Raw genomic sequence first — 16,472 nt, forward strand, 5'->3', positions numbered from 1 at the left:
ACTACTTTTGGATATAAACTTTTCAATAATAAACCAATTTCTACTTTTTCCGGGCCACAGTGATTAGGTGAGCGATTTGGTCCATGGGCCTCTTGTTATTGTCTACTTCCTTAAATTATGCAGAAATATACCTTCATCACCTGCCAACGGAGCGTATATATCTCAATTGATTCGATACGCAAGTGCATGCTCTATGTACGAACAATTCCTTAAACGATGTAATTTATTGACAAACAAGTTGAGGAAACAATAATACCAGCAGTCTCGTTTAAAGACATAATTTTCTTAATCGATACAATGACCCTGTCAGCAAATAAAATTTATCATTCAGTCAAATGCTGACTGCCCCTTTTTCGTGCCGATTGTTAGTCCATTATCTTTACATTGAATTGACGACGGATTTATTCCCCGGTCATGACAAGTAGCACAAGGCGGGTGTGACCGGTCAGCAGGGATGCTCACTCCTCCATGGCACCTGATTCCACATCTGATGTTTCAGAGGTCCGTGTTTGCTCTGCTCCTATTTTGTATTCATATTTGTTCAACGGACTTAAAAGAGCTTGAATACTGTACGTTATCTCCATATCCTTCTTCTTTAGAATGGAAAGGTCATAACTAATTTATATTGATATGGAAGCATCATTAGATTGTGAAGATTCACATTTTTTCGAATCATTATTCAAGGGATATGAAGGGGTACTATGGGAATGAATTTTTTTTTACAAAGGAATAAATAGGAAAAAATCTGTTCTAGAACAGTAAAGTCATTGTTATTGATATGGAATTATTCTAAAAAAGTTTAAAATACTAGCCCTACTTTTCAATACTGAACTGAATTTTGCCTTTTTTGCCAATATGCTCATGTGAGTGATGTGGCCTATAGGACTCTTATTAAAAAGTATTACTTGTTTGTCTTCATTGATTAGATTGTTTGAAAAATATTATCCATATGTAAAGCTCATAGTTTGTCACTTACATTTTATACTGTGTCCTCCTTTTACGTAGTGTTTTCTGTCTAAGAGATAACTTAGAGAGATTTTGCTTTAGATGAAGCAATAATAGCTTCTGATCCCAAATCTTTTAGTTTGTAGTTTCGTACTTGTTCTGTTCCTTGAGTTTGAATACTTTTCGTTATCTCCATATATTTCATGAAGTAGTTCAGGGCTCAAGCAAGCAAAGACCTTGGATAGATCCATAATGGCTGCAGTGTACTCATTGCTATCAAAAGTCAATCGAGCACTCTAAATTATGTTGACTGGTATCTAAAAACTTACCAAAAGGCTGTTTAAAAGAAATAAAAAATATCATTAAAACGTTGTTACCCTTCTTCTTTTTTTTTTGTCTTTCAAAAATATTTTATATTGTTGAAAGGACATTTACTGGTCAATACTTTGTATTCTCTATGCTAATTAGGTCTTTCCACCTTTCTGTGGAAAGACCTCTTGAAATGCTTATGTTTATTATTATTATTAGGTCTTTCCACCTTTCTGTGGAAAGACCTCTTGAAATGCTTCTGTTTCTTTTTATTTTATTTCTCACCTTAGCTTTTGAGACCATAAGACTTATCGAAAAACTTTTTAGTTCATGATACTGGATATTTAAAGTTATTCCGAAAAACGACCCCGTATGTTTTAACTTCGACCCCTTACGCAGTTATTGGCCCTTTCACCGTTAAGCTTGTTATCGCTACTCCTCAGAAACCGTAAACCATAGAGATATAAAACCTTCACCATTGTCTTCAACTAATTTAGGAGACTTTTCAATCTATTCATTGCGAAAGTTTTCTTTGACCCCTTCAATGAGTAACTGCCCCTGAAAGTTTATAAATTTTACAAAAAATTAAAAATTTTCAAAACGAAAAGTCGTAGAGACATGAAACCAACTGCATAACATTCAATGACCTTTTGCCTTCAAATTCATTTCAAGGTCAAAGGTCAAGGTCATTCCAAATATGAGAAATAAATTTCTCTTAATAGCTCTTATGTCCTTAAACATATACGATCTATCTTATGTCTTTAATATGTACTTTTGAAACTCTTTAGAAGATATAAATCTTGGTCCAAAAGATTGACCCTTTTAAAAGTTGTTGCCCCTTGTGCTAAAAACCATTGTTATCGCTACTCCTCTGAAACCGTAAACCGTAAAGGTATGAAACCTTCACCAATGGCTTTGCCTAATTATGGGGACTCTTCAATCTATTCATTGCGAAAGCATTCGGTGACCCCTTCAATGAGTTATTGCCCCTGAAACTTTTTGAATATTACAAATACTTAAAAATTTTCAAAATAAGAAGTCGTAGAGACATGGGACCAACTGCATAAGATTCATTGACCTTTGAACTTTAAATTCATGTAAAGTTCAAAGGTCAAGGTCATTCCAAAAATGGAAAATTTAGCTCTTTTTATATCTCTTTCGTCTTTAATATATACTTAATGTCTATGCATCATTAATATGTACTCTTAAAACTGTTTCAAAGATTTCACTCTTGTCCCCTAATATTAACCCTTTTAAAAGTTATTGCCCCTTGTGCGAAAACCCTTGTTATCGCTACTACTCCGAAACCGTAGACTGTAGAGACACCAAACCTTCACTAATATCTTAAGGGTCTTTAGGCCTTACTTCACTGTATTAGTGCAAATGGATCTGATGACCCCTTATATGAGTTATTGCCCTTTAAGTTCTTTGTACTTACTATTAAACCTTATAACTTGAAAACTATAAGTGATAGAAGCATGGGGCAACTGCATTGTGACCCTTGACCTTTGACCTTGAATATTTTTTTAAGGTCAAAGGTCAAGGTCATTCATTTTTTTTTATTTTCATTTTTTCTATGCTTTAAGAGAGTTCTGGTTTCTTTTTCATGGAATTTAATTTTTAGGAGTCAGGTATAAAACAAATTTAAAATTCAAAGAAGGTGGAAAGACCTCTTATTGTTCTGTGAACAATAAGTCTCCTAGTTATTTTTATTATTTTTCCGCTACGGACTTTTGATCCGAAAGACTTATCGAAAAACTTTTTAGTTCATGATACTCGACATCAAAAGTTATTTCGAAAAACAACCCAACGTATATGACCTATGACCCCTTACGGAGTTCTTGCCCCTTTTATGTAAAACTTTGTTATCGCTACTCCTTCGAAACCATAAACCATAGAAATATGAAATCTTCACTAAAGTCTTCGACTAATTGAGAGGATTCTGGAATCTATTCATTGCGAAAGTATTCGGTGACTCCTTCAATGAGTTATTGCCCCTGAAACTTTTTGAATTTTAGAAATAATTAAAAATTTTCAAAACAAGAAGTGATTGAGACATGGGACTAACTGCATAAGATTCATTGAGCTTTGAGCTTAAAATTCATGTAAAGGTCAAAGGTCAAGGTCATTCCAAAATTGAGAAATTAAGCTCTTTTTATATCTTTTTTGTCTCTTAACATATACACACTGTCTTAGCATCATTAATATGTACTTTTAAAGCTATTTTAAAGATTCAATAAGTATTGCGTAAGATTGACCCTATTAAAAGTTATCGCCCTTTGTGCGGAAAACCTTGTTATCACTACTACTTCGAAACCATAAACCGTACAAATATGAAACCTTCACTAAAGTCTTCGACTAATTGAGAGGATTCTGGAATATATTCATTGCGAAAGTCTTCGGTGACTTCTTCAATGAGTTATTGCCCCTGAAAGTCTTTGAATTTTACAAATAATTAAAAATTTTCAAAACGAGAAGGTATAGAGACATGAGCCTAACTGCATAAGATTCATTGACCTTTGAGCTTAAAATTCATGTAAAGGTCAAAGGTCAAGGTCATTCCAAAACTGAGAAATTTAGCTCCTTTTATATCTCTTTTGTCTTTCAACATATGCTTAATGTCTATGCATCATTAATATGTACTTTTAAAACTGTGTCTTAGATTTCATTCTCGTCCCTTAAGATTGACCCTATTAAAAATTTTTGCCCCTTGTACGAAAAACATTTTAATTGCTATTGCTCCAAAACCGTAAACCGCAAAGACACGAAACCTTCTCTAATGTCTTATGGGATTTTAGGCAAAACTTTTATGTTCAAGTGCAAAAGGATCTGGTGACTCGTTGAATGAGTTATCGCCCTTAAATGCTTTTGTGCTTACTATTAAACCTTGTAACTTTAAAACTATAAGTCATAGAGACATGGGGTTAATTGCAATGTGACCCTTGACCTTTGACCTTGAATATGACTTGAAGGTCAAAGGTCAAGGTCACCTTAAAAAAAAATTCATTTTCATTTTTTTTCTTCTTTTAAGCCATTCCTGGTTTCTTTTTTGTGAAATTTAATTTTAAATAGATAAATATTAAATGAAATTGAAATTCAAAAGGTGGAAAGACCTCTTATTGTTCTGTGAACAATAAGTCTCCTAGTTGATTTTGTGAAATTCTATCTAACCCAACGATTTGTTTACAAACTTATTTTTTTATATACATGTACTTTTATCTACATAACCTTTCATTGTGGACTAGGAAGAATACCTGCTCTTTTGTGTTTTACCTCGGGGATTTTTCATCTGATTGCTTTATTGCTTGAGTTTTGTCAACGTCAACTTGAATCAACCTGGTTTATTTAGCTACATTTTTAAAACAAGGAACTAATAAAAATCTCATTTATTTCATTTTGATTATTTACAAGATGACCATAAACTGAAAGAATTACATCCTTCTGTAATAGATCCTTTGATCATCTGAGCACGTCGCTAAGAAAAGGGCAAAAATTAGTTCAGTACTGAAAAGTTTAATCGTAGGGATGAATGAATTTTATATTTCTTTATGAAGACTTCACATTAACAAAGCAGTTTGTTCCCTATATATACTGAAAGGAAAAAGAGTCGCAGGATCAACTTTTGAGGTGAATAAAATTTATTTTTCTGTTTTAATTATTTTTAGCATTTCTATCTTACTTTTAAAATCATCTTTAAAAAATATAATAAAAATCCCATTTGATATTGTCTTAAAGTTCATGAGAAATTGAAACTCAGATGACGATACCCCCCTAAAGTGAAAATGGAAAACTCAATATCTTCAAAGTCTTCCCTGCGCTTCTGGCACAGCCTTGATTCTCCACTGCATGGAATTCATCAAAGTGTTTTCTTTCAAACCTATACTGGGCATTGATAACCACGCTGAAAAATTCGTCAAACGACGCGCGCATGTGCCAGTGAGAGGAACACAACATAAAGTTAACCTGCTCAAAAAGCCAAATTCAAATTACGCAGTTTTTTTTTTCAGTTTTGGGGTGAATGCAATGATTATGATAGTCTCCAATATTAACAGCGGTTTTTGTGGTAGTAAGGTGGCGATTAAACAGGTGGTAGGGCGAATAACCCGATCTTAACGTGACTGTTTCGGGTCAACATCATCCTCACAGTTGGTTGGAAACCATTCCATGCCCTCTCTGACTACGGATATGACATTCTATGGGGAAAAATGTACAATAAACTGCCCAGTAACCCGTTGTTGACTTTGTTCTCACTTCGGCATTTCAAAAACCAGACCCCATGCAACTTCCGTAAATTGTACCAAGAGTCCAAGGAATTGATACCGTCCGTAAATATTGAAAAACAATGTGTATACCTAAGGTGCATCAAATGGTACAACAAGATTTGTTGTCGTAATCAATTTGCACTTGTTTGGGGCTTTTTCGCGTTTTCCTTACGTGACCTCAAAAATTTTGCGGTTGAGTAATTCTGAACACTGATTTTGGTACATAGCAACAAATATTCTCATCTGGCAAATTTTCGGTCATGCAGTCAAAATATCATGCTACCCTACGTACGTTTCGTTTTCCTTTCAGTTTATTAACTGGCCAAAAAATTGATCCTCCATTTCAGCCCTTTCCTTCCCCCAGGGGTCATGTTTTGAACAAATTCAAATAATCACTTCATGAGGAAGATTACATGTCAATAAAATACATGTTTTATGGAGATAACTACGGAAGCCCAATAATGCAAACCAAAAATAAATAAAGAAAAACGAAATTAATATATAAAGAGAAACCAAATTAATATATAAAGAAAAACGAAATTATTATATAAACGGAAACGAAATTATTAAAAAAAGAAAAACGAAATTAATAGATAAAGGAAAACAAAATTATTAAATAAAGAAAAACGAAATTATTAAATAAATCAGTTCGTTTTTCTTTATTTAATAATTTCGTTTATCTTTATATATTAATTTCGTTTTTCTTTATATATTAATTTCGTTTCTCTCTATTTAATAATTTCGTTTTTCTTTATTTAATAATTTCGTTTTCTACTTTTAATAATTTCGTTTTTCTTTATATATAAATTCCGTTTCTCTTTATATATTAATTTCGTTTTTCAAGTAGAAAACTGAAACTAAAATACGGAATTTAAATATGTGCATGGTAAGGGCCTGCAGGTGTCGTAACAGTAAATCATGGCTGACGCAAAATAATCCTGGAATCTTCCCTTCCGATTCTGGCATTTTTATACGAGACTGGAGCTGAATTTTTTTTATGAGATGAAAAGCAACATGTAAACTTCCTGTATTGACTAGATTTATTAAAATTTAGGGCGTGCTGATTTTTCTACATACTGTCAAGTGTGGGGAGTGATTAGGCCCTGGACTGCATTTTCAAACACCTGCTCGAATTCGACCGAAACAAACTTGTGTGCCTTGCAGGATGGCTATGTATTTTTTGGTACTAAAATCTTTATAAAGAATGGTTTTACAAGATCTGAAAAGGAAACTTCTGAGAAGTTTGTTCTGAATTAATTACACCTACTCCAACTTGCGCATTTTTGGTAAAAATATATAGCAGGATGTAATATTGTTGTGCAACTTGAACCAATGAATCATTCCATAAATTAAAGCGCACATGCTATAAAGCATCACCTCGTAACTCTTTACGCCTTATATCGAAATTACAAATGTGTAGTGGAAATGAGAAATTAAAGATCATATAAATGTCAAATTAACAATCGTAGAAAAAATATGTACACACGGCCGAAAATTCCCATTTCCGTGAACAATTCATAAACTATTCAATTTTGTTTATATGTTGTGTCATATCCCCACATCATTGTTGGAGTCTGTAAGCCTTGACTTAGCGAGGATGGCTGTTTCTGTTTGCACAGAATTAATGACATTCCAATAAAGCTCATGAATCGCGAGAAGGTCATGATCAAGACCTTGAGTATCGTATTACTGAATTCTCTCGAACTTAACCTAGCGTCCTATCTGTGTACTATAAATCATAGGTTGTTGAAACTATAAAGAAAAAATTGATTTGATTATTTTGTGGGATTTGTTTTGTGCAAGTGTGGGCATTGTTTGGTCACAAATATAACTGATTTATAAATACAGATTGAGAGTATGCCATTTAGAATATGTGAATCAAGAACTATAGTAGTCATGTACTACCACTGACACGAATAATACAGATTGAGAGTTTGACATTCATTAAGACCAAGAAATCAGAAGTGTTTTGCTTTATTTCTAATATAGTAAGCAATCATTAAAATCTACTTATTGTAACCACTTTGACTTGTTTTAACTTTTGCACTTGTTATCTTTAAACATTTTTTTACAATGTCAAACAAACTCACAAAGTCCGATATTACGTATTATTATACGTTTTTAAAGCGCTAAGCGCAGCGCAAAGCGCTTTTCTGTGAATGTGTCACAAGGGCAGATGAACAGACTCTCTAAGTTCTCGCGAGATCTCGCGTAATCTAAGAAATTTACCGGTGAAGAAATTTTTTTCCGGAATAATTGTGACGTCATTTTACATAGCTATAATTTTAATGAAATCAACAAAAAAAAAGATCTAAAATAACAATTTTTAAAACAGATAACATTTATCTTTAAATTTATTTTTGAAATATTAGTTAAAAGCAACCTGCCTACTATAGTAGGCATCACCCAAACATATTTACATGTAAAAATCAGGCATGTATGACTATGTGAAAACTAACAAATAATTTAAGCATTGGCGGGGGGGGGGGGGGGGGGGGGGGGGCACGCCTATATTTTAAACACATTTACATGTAAAAATCAGGCATGTATGACTATGTGAAAACTAATAAATAATTTAAGCATTGGCGGGGGGGGGGGCACGCCTATATTTGAGGAGCATAAATATGATACATGAATAAATTAATTAAATAAACTAATGAATAAATAGATAGATGAAATTTACAATGGGTGCTAAAAAAAAAATAGAGCACTTAGCTGTACATGGTGTAAATTATTTTTTTAATACATTGTAGACTAAATTATTTCCCCAGGCGTAGCTAAATGATAAGACCATACATGTATAAAATTATTTAAATAATATATAAACCAAATAACATTGAGGCACGCTCGGGTCTTTGCCTCTCATAGCTTCTGTGGTTATGAAGGATTATTATGCGTGTATAAAATATAAGATAGCTAGGTACATTTAAGGTCTTTATAAAAACATGTAACCCGCACTTGAACATTTGGAGAGGGGGTCAAATAAATTGAATAATGCTAAATGCCGAAAGAATGTGTCGCCTGACCATTTCCACAATCGTTCATTTAACGTGTAAATGCATCTCTATTTCTAAAAAACGACAGAAAACATGAATAAGGAATTCTGATCTAAAATTTTCTAATATTCATCTTAACTTTAACAGCTGTAGAACCGTCGCTCTCTGCTTGGAAAAATTCGGACATATAAAGAAGGGGCTGGTTTCGACCATTAATATGTAAAAGAAATTATCAAGAATATATGTAGGAGTGAAATCAGATATCAATTTTAAAGCGGGCTAAATTCCCAAAGTAAACGGCAAAAAAGCTGAGGCGGCATAAATTAAACCTTTTTTTACAACCCTTAGATCTGTGGCTCGTTTATATATTGTTTTGGAATGTCGGCTTAAAAAATTTCCATTTCGACGTTAGAGATCGTGCGACAAATTAACTTTCAAAAAGATCATACTCTTGTCTAAAAATAGGAGAAAAATATTTTGTAAAATATCGGATATCATTAAAATTCTAAAGAAAGGAAAAGCATAAAGTAATATACAAGAAATAATACCCAAGTGCGCAACCCCCCCCCCCCCCACAAAAAAAAAAAAACTACAAACATACAAATATGTATTGTAATCAATCAAAACAAACTGAATAAATTAAAAAAATGAGGTGTAACTCGAAAGGTTTGACAATGCTTGTATATCAGATTCTGTAGCTCTTTGCCTTAATGTCCGAATATTTCAAGCAGGGAGCTACTGTTCTGCAGCTAAATTTTACAGTCACACCCACGAGAAGAATGAGCATGCTTTAAGAAAAAAATACATGTATAAAAATTTTTAAATCATGAACATGTGTCAAAAAATTCTCTCTTACAAACATAAAATCTTATGAATGTTACATTTACCAGTAATTTGTAAATCATTTTTGTTGATACACGTAATGTGCGAAATAATAGATACAAGCTACAATCTAGGTTGTTTTTAAGACCTGTGGGAGGATTTCTCCTCGACCAGCCAGAGAAAAAAATGCCGGTATTTTTTTTTTTGGGGGGGGGGGACAAAAGGGCAAATAAAGCAATCTTTTATCTTAAAGCTGGGGGTGGGGGTGGGTGGGGTATCGTTTTTCTTAAACAAAATTTCTTCCTAAAATATAATTATTTCTACATAGCCTTTCCCTGTACAGACTTTTAAAGTAAAAACACAACAAATATGTTATGTTATGTCTTATCCTGGTCAATTATATCTACTGGTGTATCATTTTTAGCTAATTTAGGATATTTGAATGTAAAATAATTCAATCTAATTAGAATGAAAATAATTATACTGACCAGGGCTAAATTTTCAACAATTTTTTACACAACATACAAGGTCAAATGATCCAGTAAATGAAGAATATATTTGTTTCTTATGAGCATGATCTAAATTATCTTACACTCTCTCATCTCAATACAAGGTCCCTACCGATTTTAGAATGGGCAATAAAACCTGATTGTCATCTATAAATGTCTTATTAATGCATCTTCTAATCATTTAATCTACCAGGTAATAGGTTTCATTGCTGGTCACTGGGGTCTTACTATGAGACACAAAGATGTAGTTAGTTACCCAAACTCCCTATACCTATAATGGATATACAAAAAGTGTGTGTGTGTGGGGGGGGGGGGTCAAATGAGGCTTTGTCCCTTGCTATGATGGTGCCCTTTAATGATCAGCCTCAGACTATCAATTTGTTTGTATATTATAACTCGTACAGACCAGAATATATGCACTTTTTCTCCTTTGAGTGTACAAAGTTCTCATGGGATGATGGGTTAAGATTTGAAGTGACCTTAAACAAAGTTTGTGTCAGAGGTCAAGGTCACAGCAAATATCTTTACAATTTAAAAAATTTTTTTTTTCTCATCTTAGCCCAGTCTGGTCAAACTTCTTTCAAGACATTGGATCAGGAAGAGGCGGAAGTCGAAGCAGACCTGTGTAATTTCCTTGTTAAAAAAACTCCTTTCTCTAATTTAGATGATACCTCTAGACTCTAAGTTACATTATAAGATATAAAAGAGCTTATATATTCAGTGTTTGAACAATTTCTAAAATGGTGTAATTTAATTCTTATAAAATAAGTTTATGAAACATAAATATTAACATTGACATTTGAAATCGCCAAGTCACCAAGTTCTATGATCGATTCAATGACCTTGTCAGCAAATACTGTCTATCACTGAGTCAAATGCTGATGGACATTTTTCATACTAATTATTAGGCTATTATCTACCCACTGAATTGTCCATAGATTAATTTATTCCCCTATTTCATGGCAAAGAGCACAGGCTGGATGTGACCAGTTGACAGGGGATATTCACTCCTCCGTGGCACCTGATCCCACTTCTGATGTTCTAAAGGTCCATGTTTGTTCTGCTCCTGATTTGTTCAGAATTGTTTTAAAGGACATTTGAGCTTGATTACTCTTCATTATCTCCATGCATATATTCGATTTTGAATTAATACCTGCTGTGACCTTGAACTACATGTATTTACAAAGTTTCTAGCTTAAAGATCAATCATTCCTCTGATAAAAAGGTCAGAATTCAAGGTCAATGCAGACATTCATGCTGTTTGTCTGGAATATATGTACCAGTACATGTTCTTGAGCCACTTTTGCTCACGTTTATTGCTGCTCACCCCACACCTTGGGTGAGTGGTATCCATTGTTCGAATCAAGTGAAAGGTGGGAATTTTTTTTGTAAATGCCTTGTAAAGGGTATTTATTACTCCTTTAGTCCAATTCCATCACCCATACTGTATCATTGACAGAATTATATTTGCAAATTCTTTGATTTTATTACTTCTCTATTGTAACATGCATTTCCTTTTCAAAGGAGAATGCAAATATTTTGATTGTCACTTAAAGATTATAGCAAAAAATAGTAAGACTAGCTACTTTTACTAGATTTATTAAATACTTTAGAAAATATAAATAAGATTTAAGATGGAAATTGCTTTTTAGTGCAATAACAATTATACAAAAAATAAAACAACACAAATTAAAACAAAAGATGTATGTGGAACACTTTTGCACCTCCCTCCTTGAGCAAGTAGCATGATTTTGTCTAAAATTGCTCGATCATACCCCAAAACAAAATCTGACCAAGATATAATATTTAATTAATTTCATTTCAGTTCATGCAACCTCTAAGAGGAAATGAATGGTAACTGTTTTTGGACCCACAGACAGCAACAAAGCAATATGCCCTACCTCCTTTAAGGGGCATAATTAAATTGTACACAAAGCATGCTGCTGATGAAAAATATATATACCGGTAGATAAAATGAAGCTACTTGTTCATCTTTTTGTAACACGAATGAACATCTTTATGCATAATTATGTTACAATCACATTCAGATCATCATCATTATTATTTCACTCAAGGTTTGCTGTTGGTTTGAACTTTATAGTCCTGTCCACTAAGAGATAAGTCCTGGATATTGACTAAAACCTGGTGATATACTGTTATCGTTGATGAATTCCTCTCCAAAAATTGCATAAATTAATGCAGTGGTCACTAAAAAAAAAATTACAAACATATTTATTGTTTTTCTCCTTTCAAAGCTATGAATTATGTATTCAAATACATGCATGTATAATTACAATTGGTGAAATGAACAAATGCACAAATATAAGAATTACTTGGTGAAAATGCTGTCTTACATAATTCCCTAGATATCGGTAAAAATGGACTACTCCCCGTGCATTAGTCAAGTAAACTAATCCCTGCTTCAAAATGTAGTTCCCAGTTATCAGTAATTCTGTAGATTTTGCTTTTGCATTGGTGTGAGATGTGAATGGACTAATACCAGTTTGTTAGTTCAGAGAGATAATCCCTGCTTTAAAATCACACTCTCTGAATCCTCTAAATTTTATGTTTGTATCATATATACATGTACATATACGGTATGATAAAATAGTTAAAAAGTATATCAGTGAGGGAGTAAGCAAGATTCCAGTTCCCCTCAACCAGAACCATTTCCCTCGGCTTTGCCTCGGAAAATATCCCTCGTCTTAGGGAACTGGAATCTTGCTAACTCCCTCACTGATATACTTTAACTGTATACATGTAATATAAACTTAATTACTAAGAATCAAACAAAATTTTGTTTTAATTGAGATTTGAAAATGACTAAATTCTTATTAATTTCTTGAATCATATGCATTATTCTTGGTCCACTATTTATCTTCTAAACACAAGATTGATTAAAAGACTCAGTCTTGGCTATTAGTTTGAGAAAACAATTTTTATACAAGGCACATAGGCGTCAGAAGCAAATTGAAAGTTGGGGGAGGGGTAACTGAAAGTGGGAGGAGGGCTCAACCAACAAAAAATTAAGGTAAAGCTCAATTTCAATGCCTATATTATGTGTATATTTGTAAAAAAAAAAAAAAAAAAAAAGTTGGGGGGCTAAGCCCCCCTCCCCCTACCCTGGTCCCAACGGTTATGAGGTATAAGATCAACTTAACTCCTGACAGCTATCAAAGGGTGCACACTGAACAATTGGACAAGGTCAAGGTCACTAGGTTTAAAAAGTACAATTCTTGTCCATAACTTAATTTTGTAATAAAATGACTATTTATTAATTAATAATATTAGTATAGTTGCCATTAGCAGTGAAAATGCTCATAATATATAATGACATGACTGGGGTCTGAACACAGACAATGTCAAGATTTAGACAATGTCAAGGTCAGAGTTGTCTACACACTGAAATTGTCTTGTTTTATCACTGCACTGCTATAAAAGAATGTAGTAAACTTAATTGTCACAGTGGTTGATGTTCTACAGTTACCCCCTCAAATTTATGTGACAGACCCACTAAGTAAAGGATTCCTTGTGAGAAAGGTCCCAGAATTGTGTTGAATTCTATTGGTCTTAAAAATTAAAATAAAAATTATTTAAAAGAGAAAACTTTATATTTCAGGAACATCAGCATAATTAACAAAGGCTGCTAGATATCTCAGCCAGAGCAAGAGGAGAAGTCTGTGACAGTATAATAATTCCATGACATATGATTTTAATGTATTATTATTTGTTTTATCTTCAACAAAATATTGCTCAAAAGCATCTGTCAACAATGTAATGTATTCAGCAGTTTACACTCCAAGATTCGGGCTAGGGAAATTTGTAGAAAACTGATTTAACAATATCATGATTTAGACAAAGTTTGGTGACTTTAAAGCAGTGGGCACCACAAACACTTGCCTGATGCCCAAACATTTGTAAAAATTGAATGCAGGTCATACTAGCACAATTGATATAGTAGGATTTTCAGTTGTGTTTATCCATTTCCATCACAGTACATGTAATTGTCTAAAAGAATTAATTCCTTTTTGATTTTTTTTTCACGTAAGTTCTCTCTGTCCATGCTTGTTTATTTATAATCTGTCCCAAAAAATGTTAACAAAAGTTGAGATAAGGACTACCTTTAAGTTTAAGAAATATACTCTCGAATACTAACAGTAAATGGACCTGAGAATTTAATTAATTGGTAGGCAGTTACCTATGACCCATTTATATACAACAACTTGAGAAGACATCTCTGTATCAATGTAGTCATGTAAAATAAAACAGTTAATTGTACATGTATATATATTCAAAAATTTGACAAGAAAATTATACAACAGCGAGTTCCCAGAAATTTAATTTCTGCAATAATTTTTTTAAAGTATGGCTTTACACTAGCCCAGTGGGGCCTAATGAGTTATTATGTTCAATTTCTAGATTTATACTTTCCTACACATTCCATTTTGTATGTAAATCTATATCCTTTGGAAAAAGTATAAGATAGGATAAGATTAAATTTATTAATTCCAATTTGGGGTCCATCAGGGCATATACTGAGAAAAACATACAAGAAGAAATTCAAAATTGATAGTTGCCACTAAAAAAAATTAATGATGATACAGCAGAAAAGGTATTTCATAGAATCTGATGGGCAACAGTCACTTTCAAGAAATAGCTTATTTGTAATTAATCATTATTTGCAAACTATAGATATGAGCTATAAAGTTAGTCCCCTTTTTTTGCAAAGATAGACATAATAAAGGCATTGAATATTGAGGCGTAGGTTTAACACCCCTCACTTTCAACATGCACGGGTTGCAGTGTATTCAAAGAAAGGTAAGTGGTAGGGCTTTGAAAATATGGTACTCAAAGATGTTTGATCCTACCCCTACCCCCCCCCCCCCCAACAAAATATAATCTGATGATGATAAAAGGTGTAATTATTGTGTACTTTTCCTGACATATAACAATAGTATTCTGTTGGATACTTACATGTACATAGATGATAAATGTCCAAGGCCTATGCTCATCTTTCATCATTGAGAAATCACGATGTATGACGTCAGATCAGTGAAAGTGAAAGTTAATTTTCATAGTTCTCTTTTAACCATTTAAAAAATGTTACAAAAATATCAAACAGATAATTGTAAAAAGGAATAGATAAAAAACAGTAAAATTAAATAAAAAGGGGGCGTTTTATAATTTATTTTTTGCCGCTTTACGATACTCTTTATTCCGGAAAAATGTTGTTTAACGGTAGTTTTCGTTGACTATTTCTGCGTCATTTCCTGTCTGTTCATCTGCCCTTGTGACACATTCCTTTTCTGTCACCGTAAATTTACTTCCGTTCTGGTTCCAGCGCCACTATATAAGCAAGATAGATAACTCTACTTGTTATTCTAAAAATATGAAACTGGAAATCCCTGACTCTCTTTCGGCTATTTTAGTGTAATGCTGCGATACGTGCATTTCTAATAATAGAAGGCAATTAGTAAGGAGAGCAGTTCTTATCATCATGTCGGTACACATTAATTTGTACCACGTACCTTACAACTGCTGCCTCTATGGCGCAAATACTGAATTAAAAAACAGTTTATTATTTATCATGTACATGCAATATAGTGATTGAATATTCAATACGTACCCGGTACATGGTTTAAAACTCAGATGGGATTTTGATAAGTTTATAAATCTCAAACTGGGAGTGAGTTATTCAGAAGAAGAAATCACATAAAATTGATTTACAATGTACTACTTACATAATATGGTACGTTATATATATCCATATAAACTATAATTATTTTTTTTCTTCTTTACAATTATTTCAGGCAATGTAACTAGAACAAGCCTTTCTATTAACATCTTGCACCATGCTGAGATTTATCAGTGAAGTTGATTTTCTCATCTAAGTATCAATTAGTAACAGACGGGAATGCATTCAAGGACGGTTTTTTTTTTAATCTCTATACTTGTGTTGTACATAATTCGAAAGGAAGGGCAGTTTGTGGCTCTACGGACATTAGAGCATGTGGTGGATGTGTTTTCAATGAATCCACTCAAATAGTAAAATTTATTTATCGGAATACATGCATTGTGCTGTAAAATTGTGCGTGTAGTGTGCAGAATATGGCGAAAAATCCTAAAACCTTAATTAACGTTCTTAACAATGGACAGAAATAATGCTGATGAAATGTTAAGCAAACGGTGTAATACTTGAAGTAGGGAACCACACTAGGAATAAATAGTTTATGTAAAGATGTGTCTCAGCTGTGTTGCCAATTCTTAATGAAGACTAAATAAAAACAGAATAAAATAATATTGTATACCTTCATGAAGATTTATTTATACTTGAGATTAATACGGTATTTTCTTTCTTGGACTCTTGAATTATTAATCATTGATAAAGCAGGAATATTATGAACAATTATTTTCAGTATTCCTTTTTAACTAGCACAACAATGCCGTATTTTTAATTCAAAGAAGAAAAGTGTAAAAATTTATATTACGTAAAAACGTGTTATTTACTATTGAGTGACACATATTGTATATCAACACTTATGTTACTGCAAATACATGTACGCTATAAATCATATATTTAAAAAATCAGAGATTACAGGATAGCATCAAAAGATAAATATAATATCGTT

General features: G+C 32.8%; 1 protein-coding gene across 1 annotated transcript in view; it reads left to right on the forward strand.

The window, feature by feature from the left end:
- LOC134236119 (golgin subfamily A member 6-like protein 6) overlaps positions 1–16,472 on the forward strand; it is a gene marked incomplete at its 3' end in the record, with an annotated part of 50,081 nt that overhangs the window by 21,408 nt on the left and 12,201 nt on the right. The gene's annotated exons all lie outside the window — the stretch shown is intronic.

This window comes from Saccostrea cucullata, unplaced genomic scaffold, assembly GCF_032062105.1.
Source record: "Saccostrea cucullata isolate Sc308-1 unplaced genomic scaffold, CSIRO_AGI_Scuc_v1 ctg771, whole genome shotgun sequence".
NCBI classification, from domain to species: Eukaryota; Metazoa; Mollusca; class Bivalvia; order Ostreida; family Ostreidae; genus Saccostrea; species Saccostrea cuccullata.